We start from the raw sequence: 16,552 nt of genomic DNA on the forward strand, positions 1-16,552 counted from the left end.
TTCACATAATTCGAGTTCTGTCGAGACCCACAGTTGTGGACCTCGAAGATTGCCTAACACCTTCTCTTCGAGGTAATTTGAGCCCTTACCTGATCTTTAATGACAAAAACTGGTTAAACCTAATTTAATTGCAAATAGGTGCCCTAACGCCCCCAAACCCATTAGCTGGTGACTCTCTCTTTTAACACCTTCCTTGAAAGAGTCCTCACATATTAAAACCCGATTTCGCGAGAAAAAAGGGTGCGACAGCATTCACGAAGGTATGTTCACCAGTGCATCGGGAAGGCGTAAAAGGTATCGTGTACGCGTAGAGGAAGTAGAGCAGCTGGGAACCCAAGGCGTTGCTCTACACGTTCGCGTGGTAGGCGTCGCGTTCACGAAAGAGCAGACAGTGGAAGCTCCATGTTTGCGAGAGGTCACTCACGTTCGCGAAGGAGGAAATTGGGTCAGTAAATATTTTGTTCAACGCGAACGCAAGAGTGAGGCCGCATTCGCGAAGAAGGATTTACCTGGGCAGTCTATAACATTTCAAAATTGAGTGTTAGGCCACTTTTATCAAAACTTAAGATAGAGAGCTCAGATTTGGACGAAATTTGGGGGATTTTTAGGGGAAGCTATTGGGTAATGATTCTTGACTCATTTATGATTTATTTCCATTAATCTATAGTTGATTCCACCTTTAAATTGCGGACTTGGGTTGAAACATTTGGGGGAAATGGGAGAAGTTAACTAAATTTTTGAGTTTTAGTTCGGATTTTGTTATAGGATTTGAGTAATTTTTGTACGAGTGAATTCGTGAGTGAATGGGTGTTTAGATTTTGTGACTTTTACCCGATTTCGAGACGTGGGCCTGTGTCGACTTTTTTGGCCAAATTTATAATTTCTTGCTTAAGCCTTTATTTCATTAATTAGATTAGTTTCTTATAGCTATATTTATGGTGTGTAATTGGTTTTGGCTAGATTTGGGCCATTCTTAGTCGGAAAATCAAGGAAAAGGCATTCTTACTGATTGATTGAGCTTCGTCCGAGGTAAGTGGTTTGCCTAACCTTGTGTGGTGGAAAACCCCAAGGTTTTGGTACTGTTGTGTTATGTGAGCGCCGTGTAGGCGAGGTGACTAGTGCATACACGGGCTAATTATTGTAAAAATCATGTTCTTACTTAGTAGTAACATGTTTTCGCCTTAACTGAGTTATACCAGCATGTGTAGTTATCCTGTTTAATCTAATATTGCATGTCTACGTGTTTTAACTGCTTATTTGAACTTTGTGCAGCATTCCTAGTTGATTTCCTATTTTTCCTTGATCAGTATCAGTCTTGATTGTAGAATTCTTGCTGTTAATTGTTGTATTTAGTAGTTTGAGTTGTGCGTTTACTTTTGGTAGTACGAGGCGGTACCTCGGGAGATCCCCCTGCACCTTACTTTTGACACTATGAGGCGGTACCTCGGGAGATAGCCCTGCACATTTACTTTTGAGACTACGAGGCGGTACCTTGGGAGATCTCCTTGCGTATTTACTTTTAGGACTACGAGACGGTATCTCAGGATATCCCCTACTGCTTTATTCTTGTGTGTTTGTTTACCGTAAAAATGGTAATAAAAATTAAATTTGTTGATGGGACTCTACAAATACGTGATCTATTTTTATCCTAGTTGTTTAAGAAGATGATGCTATATGTATGGAGTTTAAAGATGAAATGCAAGCTAAAATAGAGTTATAATCAAATCGATGAGCTAGACGGTCGGGGCCTCGGACTGACCGATACGGGGCCTCGAGGTCGATTCTCGTGCTCGGGCTCGAGCTATTAAGGGTAATCGGGGAAGTGCTAACAGATACAAAATAATCAAGGGAGGCTCTTTATGGCCAATGATAAGCAATAAATGAAGAACAAGTATGAAGATAGTAAATGAGAGCAGCAATATCGAGAGAATATGTTAGAGAGGGAGAAGAGAGAGTTCTTATATATTTTGTGTAGAACAATTGGAGCAACAGACCTTACAAGGCACCAAAGACCCCCTTTATATAGGAGGGGAATCCCAACATAGCATTAATTACAATGATAGGGGGATGGGACAACTAGATGACACTACACTCTGCCAACAGTAGCTGCATACCTAGGGAACTCCCCGTCCCCATCACGACTGCGGCCAACATTGTCATTAGGTCGGGCATCAATGATCCTCGAGGGAGGGAACTCGGCCGTGACCTTGCAGCCTCGAGGCCTCGAGATAATCTTCAGAAATGCTTTAAATGATGAGAAATTGGACCCTCCGATTTTGTCGTATACAGATAGTCTCCGTGTTTCCTAGAACGAAGTAATAGGAAACGATTTTTAGCCTCCATTCCAAGGGCATCATCGTCGTGACGTCAGCCTATAAGAGCATTAAATGCCATGCCCAAAAAACCGTGTAAGGATCACCGTCAAACGTGACTATCGAGGAACCCACGAACCGCTATTGGCTCGTCCCTTCCGCTGCCCGTGTAGTTCCTATAAATATATCAACTATTTGATAATCCTTATTTTTCCAGCGTCTTCAAGTTCGCGAGTCCGGACCCATTTTCTTTTTCACTCTTCCACCTTGCTTTCTTAGAGAAAATTTTACCATCGCAATGGCCAGAACTTCCAGGACGGTTCCTCGGCAGAACGAAGTTGCCTCTTCATCTCGGTCGTCTAAGGAGAAAGCAAAAGTGATACCCACTCGGGGGAAATGCACTCCCCCCAATCTTGATATGTAGAAAAATTATACAACCAATAAACCCCCTTCTACACTGGGCTGATGTGAGCACGTGTCCCGGTACATCAGTGATGTAATCGATGTGGAGACGGTAAAAAGGGATTGTCGATAGGAGAAGACAGTTGGAGGTGGAAATTCTCGATTCTGACGGGAACATAATGGACTAAAAAGCCAGTTTCCTCTAAGTATATACTTATCCCTTTACCTTGGGTCTGGCCGATCCTTCTAGGTCCCCTCCCCCAGAGATAGATCCGGTCATCCTTGACTTTTGCGATAAATATCAGGTGACGCTCGGAGGATAGTCTTGATGCTCCGCTACTTCACCGATAAGGTTGGGGACGAGACCTTCACGCTCAATCATTTGATCGGGTTGTACGGGCCCCCGATTCTATCGAGTCTTGATTAGGCTTCGTCATTGATCCAAAAAATCATTTTTCTCGAGCACCGACGAGGAGAAAGATCGGGGATGGATGAGTAGGTTTTACCGAGTTAGAACACGCAACGTAAGCATTTTTCCCTTCGGACATGTTTTGTGATCTCCTCTCCTTTCTTCCAAAAAAAAGATGACCTCTTTTTGGTTTTTGCAGCTGCCGCTTTGTATCTTGAAGCAGTCTCAGACTTGCCGGGCTGGATCGAACGGTTGGACAACAAGTTTCTAGATCATGCCCGATCTTGGACCGACCTGGCCAAGACGCGGTGGGTGGCCAAGAACCATGGTAAAGTTTCTCTTACCGCCTATGTCCTAGCCTTATGCTTTTTCCTGTACCTTCTTGTGCTGATAAGTTATACGCTCGCAGGCCTTGGTGAAAATGTGTTGATGAGATCGCCTCCCGGGGGAGAGACGGTGGTTTTGGAGCCTGTTAAGGGCAATCAAACGAAAGGCAAGGAGGTTGCTGACCCTTCCGTAACGAAGAAACCCAAATCACGCAGGCCTCGAACCACCGTTAAGATCTCCACTTCAGCTTCCGAAGCAAGCCTCGATACCGGAGACGAAAATGACGATGAGAGCGAATACCGCTTGGAGGAGAGGCCGAAGTCGGACTCGGGAGCCCTGCATGTACTTCGACTGGAAGCCGCTGAATCGGGGATGGCCGAGTCAGGTCGGTCCCGCACAGCGAGGACCCTCGAGGAGGGTGCTAACGCTATTCTCGATCCCGCGGCCGGATGCGATGCATTTTTTGATAGGGGGCCGTAGCCACCGGTCCCGAAGGGTCTGGGCTCGGAGCCTCGCGGGGGCAGGAGTTGCACACCGAGGACCTCTATGACTTGTGTTATTTTGGCTCAAGCCTTCGATTCTCATCAGGGGAGAGAAGGGATGCCCGGGATGTAAACACCTCCAAAGCGGGGATTCCCCTCAAAGGGGGAGGCTAGCTTGGCAATATCTTTGATGATGTTAGCGAAAACATCGATATCGATGTTCCTTGTGCCGTCAAGGCGGCAGAGAGATTCCTGCAGCAGGTGATAGCTATCTTTCGTATATTTCATTTAGTCTAGAGTGTCACTCTTCGTTCTTGTAACCCTTTCATTGTGCCACAGTGCAAGGAGATGTATGATCATGCCCTCCCCAGGCTTCGTGAGGGGCTTTCATGCAATGAGAAGGAGCTTGGCAGGCTTGCCTCGAGACTATGAGAGGCGGAGGTCTATTATGCCCAGAAGGAGAAAGAGTCAGGCAAGCTCCGAGCTACTTTGGAGGGAGTGCTCCGGGAGAAAACTGGTCTCGCTGAGCAGGTATTTTGTCTTGCACTAGCCCGACCTTCACTCATGTAGTTCAATACCAGTTGGCTTACTTTTCCTTTTATAGGTCAAGCAAAGGGAGTCGCAGATTAAGCGGTTGGATGTGGAGATCCTCGGACTTAGGAAGCAGAACGAGATAGCAAGCTCGGAGTTGGTGTCGACCCACAACCTTCTCAAAAATGCTCGGAAGGAGGTCGCTGAACTGGTTGCGGCCATGTCCAAGATTGAAAGAAATGATGCAGCTTATCTGAAGGACGCAGCCACGACGCATCAAATAGCCTGTAATGTATCGATAACGGCCAAGCAGAAACTAGCTCGGGCTATTAAACATGATAGGGCGGAGGCGAGGAGAGAAACCTTGGAGGAGATCGAGGCCAGAGGTGTCGATCTGTCAGTTGATCTTGAGGAGGCCCATGAGTCGGAGAGAATGTTGGCGCTCTTGATTTCCATGAGGGTGAAGATAGTGGCGATGAAGAGTAGGACTCATGTCGCTTTGCTTTCTCCCTTTTTTCTTTTGTACGCAATCCCGGGGGAATGAATTTTGTAGAGATCTCTTGTAAATATATTTTTGGCAATGCAAAAAAAAGGGGATTTTCTTCTTTGAGTCTTTTTGTTATTTTTACCTCGCCGCTCTCGTGGAACAAATCTTCAACTTTTACTGTTAACTCTTCGAAAAACCGTACTCGGAGTGACCAGGGCCCCTAAATTGGGTCCTATCCCGAAGTTAGATCGACATCTTCTTTAAGGTCGGTGTCAGTGATATCAAGGAGCCCTCAAGGCCTTGCTGCTTCTCGAATTTCACAGGGTAGCAGCATTCACACAATCCGGTAAAGGGACCCAGGGGTGATCCTGCCAGTACACTTCCCTAGGAGAGGGTGACGTTAACGCATCCAGAATTAATTGGCCTTCTGGGTAGGTGAGTATTTGCTGATTTGCCCATATATATTCATTCACCTGCCTCTCAAGTGGTGATTCTGCTACTTTGAGGGACTATTCTTCTCACAGAACCTGGCTCTTTGTGCTAGTTCTCCCATTGTTACAACTCAAAGCCTTTGCTCAAATCTATATCTTTCCCTTTTTATTTTATTGCAGCCATGACTGCTACGTAGACGTTCGACCACCAAGGAGAGGGGAGTTCTGCCTATGCTTCGCGTTTGATTGGTGGTACACTACCGGTGCCCGTTGAGCGGGCCTCGAGGTGCCTTACCTTTAGGAGAGACATCATGCTAGGGAGGCCTCCCAATGTTCCAGGTCATGGGAGCATGTGTCGAGGTTCATCTCATCAGTGGGAGAGCAAAATCTCGAAATGATCAGAAAAGATTGCGGATGGGGAAAAGGTGTGGTACTGTAAGTACCTACCTCCGAGGAGAGCATCATGACCTATGTAGAGGGGTTTTTGAGCGTATACATGCATACTTTTGCATCGGGTCCCCCCAACCAGGTCGCGCTTGATTTCTGCCGGGGATATCGGGTTACCTTGGTGCTGGCGTACCCCTTCCTTTGGAAAATAGTGCAGATGATAAGATATTTCGCCGACAAGGCCGGGATTGAGTTTAGTCTCAATCATCTCGTGAGGTTATATCGGCCAATGCGCTATCGAGGTTTGATCGCTCTGCAGCGTCGATGCCGTTAACAGTGAAGAGGACGAGGCTCGCGGATGGATGAATCGGTTCGTTCTAGTTTGAACGACCGATATCATTCCTGGAGATTTTTTGCCTTTTCCTGAGAAATGGAATTTCACACATAAGTGTCACCTATTTTTTCATCGTTCTGACTGGAGGCGGGCTCCATAATGACATCTTTCTGTTCCATTTTTGTAGCAACTCCTTGGTTGCCGAACGAGGTCCCTGATTTGGCCGAGTGGTCTCGTAAGCTGGCGGCTTCCTCGACTTATGATTAGCGCAGGTGGCGAGATCCGTCCAAAGGGAGGTGGGAGGCGAAGCATCATGGTAGGCGCCTAGTGGCTTGTTTTCCGAAAATGGTGCTTTTCTTTTCAGCGTACTGACTTAGACGCCATAGGTATCGGAGATCTTTTCGAAATGAGTCCATGCCCTCTAGGAGAGGAGGAGAGATTGCCGACCTCAGGGTCGAGTATCGGTAATAAACGGAAAGGGCCCCCGAGGTGTGAGGGGGCTTGCAGCGGGGCGAATCCTTCTCATCGGTTCAAAAGAGGCGATTCGACCGATCGTCTAGCTTCGAAGGATAGTAAGCCATCGGATATTGGCTGGTCTTTCGTGAGGCTCAGCGGCTCGGCTTTATGGTAAGCTCTGGTAACCGTTGTAAGATTATTCCGATCCCACACTCTTCTTTTTCCATTGAATTTTCTTTTGCATGCCTTTGACAGGCTCAAATCCGAGCTGCTTCGCTGTGAGGCTCGGTTGCGGGGAGCTTCGGATAGGGAGAAATCCCTTAATCTTCTTTGTGCGAGAAAAGAAAGCGAGCTGGTTTCCTTATGGTGTGAAGCGGATCAAAGCCGGAGCCGCGAGAGCTGCCTCGAAAGACAGGTATCCCGTATTTCATGCTGGATTGCGCTCCCCTTTTCATCTTTGTAGATTAACGTTTCAATATTTCAGTTAGAGAGCAAGGCGGAGGATCTCGAACATCTTTGGGGCGAAGTTGGCCGGGCCAAACGTGAGTTTGACGAGCTGCAAGCGCATGTAGATACCCAAGTTGCAGCCAAAGAGAGTGCTCTAGCCATGGTTTCGGCTCTTGAGGTGCAAATCCGGACCGTTTATGCGAATGAGTCAGCACGAGCGAATATGATCTCTAGGCTCTCGTCCGAGCTCTCGAATGCGAAGGTCGAAGTGGTGAATGTCCGGGTCGAGGTTGTGATGGGCAGCACCAGGGCAGATCAGAAAGCGGCGGCTTATTCGAAGAGCGCCGCTGTTGCTAAAGCTAAACTGAGGAGAGCCCTCGATCGTGCGAGCAGTAGCAAGGAGTACGCGAAATGCAAATCTCGGAGGGAGACTCTCGAAGAGATTCATGCCAGGGGCTTTGATCTCTCGGAGGAGATCGATCAAGCCAAGGGGGAGGAGTATGATTCCAAGTTCCTTTAGTCCGATGTTGAAGATGGCGAGGAAGGGGCCACTAGGCCATAGTCCCCGAGGGGGGACGTTTATTTCCTTCTTTATTCTTGTGTATATAGCTTTCGCAGTATGTTGTAAACGGAGCTTGTATTTTATCACCTGTATGTATAAGGGGAAACCCCGCAATTTGTATCTTCTGTGTTTCTGTTTGTCAAGATTTTAACCATGTTAATTCGGCTTTTGCGATAGTAAGAATCTTTAGATTCGTGATACGACCCTGAGGCTCGCTAGGCTAGCAACAACGGCTCTTACTTTTCTCCCTTAGGCATATGGATTTTAACTGTTTTGGGTTCAGTCTCTGAGTCGGGTTTCGACTCGAGATCAATCAACCCTCAAGTTTTTGTATTTGTGTAGGCTGGCGACAATGGCTCTTACGCCATGGGTCGAAGCGACCTTTTATGTGTGTGGCCCTGAGGCTCGTTAGGCTGGTGACAATGGCTCTTACGCTTTGCCCTTAGGCATATGTAGTTAACTATTTCGGGGTTCTGTCTCCGAATTGTGTTACGACTCGAGCTCATTTGACCCTCAAGTTTTTTATTTGCGTGGGCTGGCGACAGTGGCTCTTACGCCTTGGGTCGAAGCGACCTTTTATTTGCTTTGTTTTCCCCTCGTTAAGGACTTTTTGAACAAATTTTCTTCTGACCCGTCGTCGGTTCAGGAAGAACCTCGATTTCGAGTCATTTCGTGGTGATGATCAAGCACCCCGTGGGGTTTGGCTCAGAGGCTGAGTATCTCGAAGCTAATGATATGGAGCTGACATGGTCGAAGCTCTTTTTCCTACGTCGAGGGTAGCCTGTTTAACCAGTTCCTTTCGAAGTAGATTCGAAGTAATGGCCTATGATTTTGTAGTGACGGTCGAGCGTCCCTGAGTCGCATTAGTTCGGCTGGTACGGCTGTATGACCGTAGCCATTTGTGCTTGGCCAAAGCCATTTTTTGTCCCGAGTGTAGTTGTTTAGGTGTCTATATCGAGGTTATGTCTTTTTAGGGATCTTACAAGTTCAATATATTATCTAAACTTCGGGATCGAGTTTATGCCTATAGTAAGGTCTTACCAAATTTTCATGCCTTTGAGGTCTTACAGTTTTGTTGATACTTGGTACAAGTATGATTCATGCCTTGCTTGAGGTCTTACAGTTTTTGCGGATACTTGGTACAAGTATGATTCATGCCTTGCTTGAGGTCTTACAGTTTTTGTGGATACTTGGTACAAGAATTATTCATGCCTTGCTTAAGGTCTTACAGTTTTGTTGTTGCCTTATATAGGTCTTGCGAGACCGAATCTGCCCACTAGGGGTCTTATGACCTCGGGTTTCTTAATGAATTGCGATTGGCCACAGTCATCGAGGTTATCTTGGCTAGGGAGCCATTACTTGTGAGCTTGGTATTGCCCCATTGAGGGCTTACGATTTCGGAGATTCCGGCCCTGAGGTCATGCAATTTTGAGTTTTTGACACCAGTCTCTGAGTGTTCGGGACGTTTTTGATGGAGGAATCGTTTTGGCAAAAATGCTGAATCTACTTTGGAGTATGAGATGATTTGATAAAAGGTATTTGTTGATTTCTTGGCACAAGTATACATTGTTCCGTTGTCGGGGGACCGACTATATAGGCACGGTTCGTTTGACCGTTTGGCCTGATACATCATTTTACTATAGGGACCCTGAGGGGATGCCGTCCAGTATTCGGGGTTGATTGCAAAGGAAGCGTCGAATACTTGTTGAGTCTTCCTTATGTAGCGGGTGGGTGTTGCCTCATTAAAAATCTTGCCGGAAAAACCCTCTTCGGGATAAAAACTCGATCGAAGGAAAAGAGTACAACAGACGCTTCGAAACCTTAACGTCTTTGAGTTGGGTCGGCATTTCGACTGCTTCGGTTGGAGGCCTGCACAAAAGTTACTATTAAATATAAAATAAAAAGGGAAGATGATTATACCTTAGTGGCGGTGGCACTTTTTAGATCATGGCGTTCGTTTGGTGGATGCGATGCGGTCCTTTCATTTGAATACAGCCGGGGGCGTGTCTTAAAAGATCGTATGGATGACATGTTGCGGTTCGTCCACTTTGTTCTTTTTTGTTGTTTCTCTTTCTCGATTATTGATTTTTAGCTCGGTCGCTGAGGAATTCTCGAAGGTGACCGTTGTCGAGTAGCCGGGCCACTTCCTCCCGGAGTTGCCAGCAATCCATGATCTTTTGTCCGTGCATGTTGTGGAACTCGCATACTAAGTTATAGTTCCTTTGTGAAGGATCCGAGTGTACATGCCTGGGCCATTTGGCGTCTCAGTTTTGCTGATAGCAAACACGATATCTGACGCATCGACGTTGAAGTTGTATTCTGATAAGCGTGGTGCCCCTGTTGGCCCCGTGTTTCCATAATATCTGGTTCTATTAATGAGTCCCCGAGGATTCGGTCCTCGGCCCATCAATCGATCGTTGCGAGGCAGGTTGCGGCTTGGGGCGTTCCTCCTGTCTTCAGTGTATAGCTGATATCTTTCTTTGTTTGGTTTTGGCTCCTTTGCTAAGAGCCTGCTTGGGTATACTGAGCCCGAGGGAGCTCCCAGCTGGTCATCCTCGACCCTAATTTTCGACTGGTATCGGTTGTGTACGTCCGACTAGGTCATGGCAGGATACTCGACCAGATTCTCTTTCAGCTGCCTCGAAGCCACTGAACTCCACTCATTCAGGCCTTGAGTGAAGGCCTGCACTGCCCAGTTGTCGGAGACCGGTGGTATTTATATTCGTTCCATTTGGAAACGAGACACGAACTCTCGCAGCATTTGGTTCTCCCTCTACTTGATTTTGAAGACGTCAGATTTCCTGGTGGCCACCTTGATGGCCCCGGCTTGCGCCTTTATGAAGGATTCCGCCAACATGGAAAATGAGTCTATAGAGTTTGGGGCCAGTTATGATACCACATCATTGCCCCTTTAGAAAGTGTTTCTCCGAATTTTTTCAGCAGGACGGACTCGATCTCATCGTCTTTTATGTCGTTTCCCTTCATTGTGCAAGTGTAAGCAGTAACGTGCTCATTGGGGTATGAGGTCCCGTTGTACTTTGGTAGTTCAGGCATTCTAAGCTTCTTTGTAATGGGTTTCGGAGCCGCTTCCTTAGGGATTGGCCTTTGCACGAACTTTTTCGAATCCATACCTTTCAGGACCGGGGGTGCGCCCGAAATTTGGTCGACCTTGGAATTCTAGGTCTCGACCTTCTTGTCGTTGGTTTTTATCATTTTCTCGCCCTATTCGATCCTTTTGGTGAGGTCTTCGAGCATCTTTATAATGGCAGGATCGGCTATCGACCCATTATTGCTTGACCTCTCCGGTACCCGTTCGGCCGGGGGAGCTGTCTCCGGTGCTACCGTGCTAGGGGTCTTCTGGTGACTTTGTTGCTGAGCAATAGCTAGCTGTTGTGCCTGCAACATTTCAAAAATAACATGACGGCTAACTTCCCGTTCTTCCCGAGCCGGGGTTTTTGAGCTTCCAGTTGGTCGGGTGGTGTATGCTCCTGTTAGTGTGGGAGCTTATCTCGTCGTGTCAAGCGTCGCATGAGATTCCGTCCGCCGAAATCTGTCCTGGTACGTTCTCAAGCTTTTGTGGCGGCTCACCAACACCTGGAACAGTCACACCATTTTCTCCGTGGTTCTCAATATTGTGTTTACTGAATCAGACATCTTAACTTGAAACCCAAGATCTTGGACAAGAAAAAGTGTGAAAGATAACTTGCGTCATGTGATGAAACCAGCAAGAAAATAATCACTATTATTTTTAGCCCCACGGTGGGCGCCAAACTGTTTACCGTGAAAATGGTAATAACAATTAAATTTGTTGATGGGACTCTAAAAATATGTGATCTATTTTTATGCTAGTTGTTTAAGCAGATGATGTTATATGTATGAACTTTAAAGACGAAATGCGAGCTAAAATAGAGCTATAATCAAACTGATGAGCTAAACGGTCGGGGCCTTGGACTGACCGATACGGGGCCTCGAGGTCGATTCCCGTGCTCGGGCTCGAGCTATTAAGGGTAATCGGGGAAGGGCTAACAGTTACAAAATAATTAAGGGGGGCTCTTTATGGACAATGATAAGAAATAAATGAAGAACAAGTATGAAGATAGTAAATGAGAGCAGCAATATCGAGAGACTATGTTAGAGAGGGAGAAGAGAGAGTTCTTATATATTTCGTGTAGAACAATTGGAGCAACAGACCTTACAAGGTGCCAAAGACCCCCTTTATATAGGAGGGGAATCCCAACATAGCATTAATTACAAAGATAGGGGATGGGACAACTAGATGACACTAGAATCTGCCAACACTAGCTGCATACCTAGGGATCTCCCCGTCCTCATCACGACCACGGCCAACATTGTCATTAGGTCGGGCGTCTTCGATCCTCGAGAGAGGGAACTCGACTGTGACCTTGCAGCCTCGAGGCCTCGAGATAATCTTCAGACGAGAAACTGGACCCTCCGATTTCGCCGTATACAGTGTTGTACTATTATTTTGCTGCGTTTTTCCTCTTTGTTAAATTCCAGTCTCCTATTATATTTTTGTATTCTTCTGCTTTATTTATTATATACCATTGGGACCTGACCTGACCTCGTCACTACTCGACCTAGGTTAGGCTCGGCACTTACTGGGTACCGTTGTGGTGTACTCATGCTACTCTTCTGCACATGTTTTGTGTGTAGATCCAGGTACTTCTTATCAGCCATGTCATCAGTAAGCAGTGACAGTTTGGAGACTTAAAGGTATATCTGCCGCGTCCGCAGACCTTGTAGTCCCCCTCTATTCCCTTCTATGTTACTTACCTTCTGTACTTCTTTTCTTAGACTCTGCGTATAGAGATACTAGCTTTCTTCTGTAACTTGTATAATGTTCTGGGTTTTGGGAATACTGTATATTACTAGAGTGTTGGTTTTTGTACATGCCGAGCGGCATTGCTATCGGTTATTTAATTATCTACTGCAGTTAGTTGTTAAGTTTTTACTTCCATTTTTGTGATATCCGCAATTGGTTAGGCTTACCTAGTCGTAGAGACTAGGTGCCGTCACGACGTCTTAGTGGAGGGAGATTTGGGTCGTGACAAATCCAGACGTACGCGTAAATCCGAAATCACCATACGAAGCTACTGAAATCACAAAATTCCATTCCGGAGTCGTTTGCTCATAAGCCAAACTCTGGTCAACTCTTTCCATTTAAGCTTCAAAAATAAGAATGTTTCTTCAATTTAATCATGAATCATCTGAAAATCAAACTCGACCACACATGCAAGTCCTAACACACATTACTAAGCTGCTCGGGACCTTAAGTCATTAAACGGGACGGAAATTCCCAAAACGACAAGTAGGGTCGTTATAGAGAGTCGATTCTTCCCATTTAATATCCCATCTGTGTTTAAATTGAAATTTATAAGTTGCGATCCTCTCTAAGCGTGAGGGCACATAAAATTTTGAGTTGTGAACTTAATCCAATCTCCAATCTTGAGGAATTAACAAGGGAAAGTTATTTGTGATAAAGAGGAAAAGTTTGAAGCTTTGGTGACATGACTTGATTGCTACTTTGACTAACTTGGTGTTTGAGCACTTGAAATGAAATGATATTCTTATGAAGTTATCGGTGATTCATATGCTTGGATTAATTGTTGGTACCAACCGAAGTCGCTAGATTATGTTTAATTTGAACCTTTTTGACTTGAAATTTATTTGGCATGCCACTAAGTTTAATTGATTATTTAATAGAAGGATGTTCTTAGTTGTTGAATTTCTTGAGGACAATCAATAGTTTAAGTTTCGGGGTTTGATAAGTTGGTATTTTACCAACTTATCTCGTCGTTAATCTTAGATTCTTGCTATGTTTGATCGATTAAATCGCGTAATGTCATTTACATCCATTTTACTTGTTTCATGTGATTTAGAAGTGATTTTGAAAAAAAACAAGTGAAAACAAGTAAAAAAGGAGCTAAAATGAAAACAGGAACACTGCCCAGTAAATTACCCTTCGCGAATGCGAAGGGTTAAATGCGAACGCGGAGCTTCAAGAAATAAACCTTCGCGAACGCGAGGTATTAAACACGAAGCTGGAGGAAACAAACCTTCACGAACGCAAAGGTATAATCACGAATGCAAAGTTGAAGGAAACAAACCTTCACGAACGCGAAGGTATAATCGCGAACGCGGAGGTATAATCGCGAACGGGAAGAAGAAATGGGCGAAAAATGGGGCAGTTCTGGAATTTCACATTTTTTACTCCAACCCATATAATACACGATCCAGGTCAGTTTTAAAATATCTTTGGCTTATTTTTCAGTCTCTTGACCAGAGAACAAAAGTTTGGAAGCTAGGGTTCTTGCACACACACTTGGGTCCTGATGATTTGAAGCTTTTGGTTGAGAATTTCTTACTCATTTATGTTCATTTCTTCATTTCCTTGCTTCGTATTGAATATCTAAGTGGGTAGTATTTTTTCCAACACTTGAATCTTGTTTATGGAAATATTCATATTTAAAGTGTGGATTAAATATCTTGTTGGGCTTATGTTTTGAACAATTTTTATTTATAATGAAGTGAGTTATTATTTCTTTAATTATTCGTGTTCTTTAATGTTTCCAAAGGGATTAGCTAACACTAGGACTCGCCCATTAACTTCGAATTAATTTTGGGAAAGATAACTTTGGGTTAGGAAAGATTAATTAATAAGAACTTGAGGTTTTAACCCTCACTTGATAGATTCTACCTAGGGATAGGATTGAACTACTTGTAGCCATATTTGGGTGTGCTTAATCTCTTAATCATTTTAGGGATAGTTCAATTAGGAAGTCTTGTTAGTCGTTGGAAGAAGCTAATATAGAATTATTACCCGAGTCTAATTAAAATAAACTCGCTCATATTTGTAAAATCGTGAAATACATTGGATCGTTACTTGAGTGTAATTCCCCGTGCATCCATGCTTGTAGCCATTAATCATTTTACTTGCTTTCTAGGTTAGTTTATATTTTCGAATTTAGATATAAATATTATCTCAAAACTTTTCTAAGTGTTTGGATTAGCATAATAAGTGATAATTCACTTACACGCCTAATCGCCTACATATTGTTCTCTGTGCAATTTGTTTACCTTGAAAATGGTAAGAACAATTAGATTTGATTTTGTGGTTTTAAAAATTCATGATTTATTTTTATGATAGTTTGTTCAGCAATGGATGCTAAGTGAGAGACTAGAAAATGAGATAATGGCTTGAAGATGATGTGTCAAGCAAACCGAGTGGCTGGAAATCAGGGCCTCGAGCTGGCTAATACGGGGCCTCGAGGTTGAGCTAGGTGTTAGACTCTTGGACAGTCGGTGGAGAACTAATTGTTCTAAAGGCCTTGATGAGGGCTCTTTATGATCAATAATGAGCAGTTAAAGAAGAACAATCAATGAAATACAATAAATGTAAGCAATAAATGTAAGTAATATGATTAAAAAAGAATATGTTTAAGTTAGAGAGCAGAGAATGTTTTTCTTCTTGTATTGAATGTAGTGTGTTGTGTTTTTTTACAAAATGAAAAGTATCCCCTTTATTTATGAGGGGAAATCTCAACATGGTACAAATACATTTATTACAAAGAAATATAGCTGGCATAGCTATTCGCTAGTTTGGTACAGACTAGTGCTTCTCTTGAAAGTTTTGTCAGCTTTGATCACGCGCCTTGGGATCTTCCGCTCTCCCATGATAATCATCGATTTGAACTGCCCCGAGGTCGAACGTTGGGAACCCTCAGGGTCGAACCTCGAGCAATGCCTTGAGCCTTTGGAGACGCGTCTGTGAAGCGTTACAACGGCCATAAAATCAGGGCTTCTGATTTTTACCGTATAGAGATAGTCCACGCGTTTCTTAGAATGAAAATGATAAGAAACGGTCCTGACTCATCACTTTCTTGAACATCTCATGATGGCGTCATGCTTGTGACTGTAGTGCTCCAACTGACTAAAAACATCCTGTCAATCCATCTTCAGAGGCATTCAATACACTGCCGGTTTAATTTATTCTCCCCAAAGGAAGTCATATCGCCGCCGATTCGTTTCCCAAAAAGCATTGATTGCGCCTGGCGGTACATTTCCCAAAGGCATTGATTGCATCGCTGGTTATGCTACTGCCCTTCTATAAATGGGAGGTTTCATGAATCAAACTCCGTCCAGTCGTTCTTCAACAGCTTTCAACTCCTTTCTTCTCTTCTTCCTCATTCAAACTTTATTTTTCATGGTTCGAGCCCGTGACCGTAAGGTCACACGGCAGCGGTTTCGCCAGTTATGCCATGGGTCTCTTTCAAAGCTCTTTCCCACTGAGTGGGATCGTACTAGTTTGTTATTGTTGTTGTTGTTGTTGTTGGCCCGAAATGATGAGAGAGGGGCGTCAAATTATTCCCGCATTAGAGGATATGTGGTCCTTGAACAGCTGCTCATCTCTCTTAACTTCAACATGGTGTGGCACTTCACTCCCTTTGCTTTCTCCGGAGTGAGGTGGCCTCATCTACTAACTGTTGCATCCCACACCGGTGCAACGTCTCAAGAAGTGGCTTCACAATAGTAGTGCTGACGAGACCCATACTAGCCAAATTTTTCACCAAGCTATAATTTTCCCAGCTTTAAAAGCTTTTGTTCTTTGATAGGCTATAGCCCTCTTCCTCATCCATTGCTATTTCGGAGGAGATTTTCGAAGGCGTCGCTCTGAAGATCGAAATGGGACCCCTGAGGAAATGATTCTCGCCGATGTCGCCCCCGAGGATGTACCTTCGAGACTACATTAGACTTCTAGCAGTTGTTTTTATTTCTTTGTTTCTGTGTAAGGACCCTTCGTGGGCTTTTGCAATCGTAGTTTATCAATATAAAAAGTGTTTCTTCGATTTGTCTTTGACTTGTTTCGGATTTCCCTTTGCCTGTGCTTGTAAAAAATCTAAGCATGTGACTTTATCGATTGGCCCGAACACTGGACCCGGTCGTGGGCGTTCCCTTGATTTTTTG

This window comes from Nicotiana attenuata, chromosome 7 (assembly GCF_001879085.1).
Source record: "Nicotiana attenuata strain UT chromosome 7, NIATTr2, whole genome shotgun sequence".
Lineage (NCBI taxonomy): Eukaryota > Viridiplantae > Streptophyta > Magnoliopsida > Solanales > Solanaceae > Nicotiana > Nicotiana attenuata.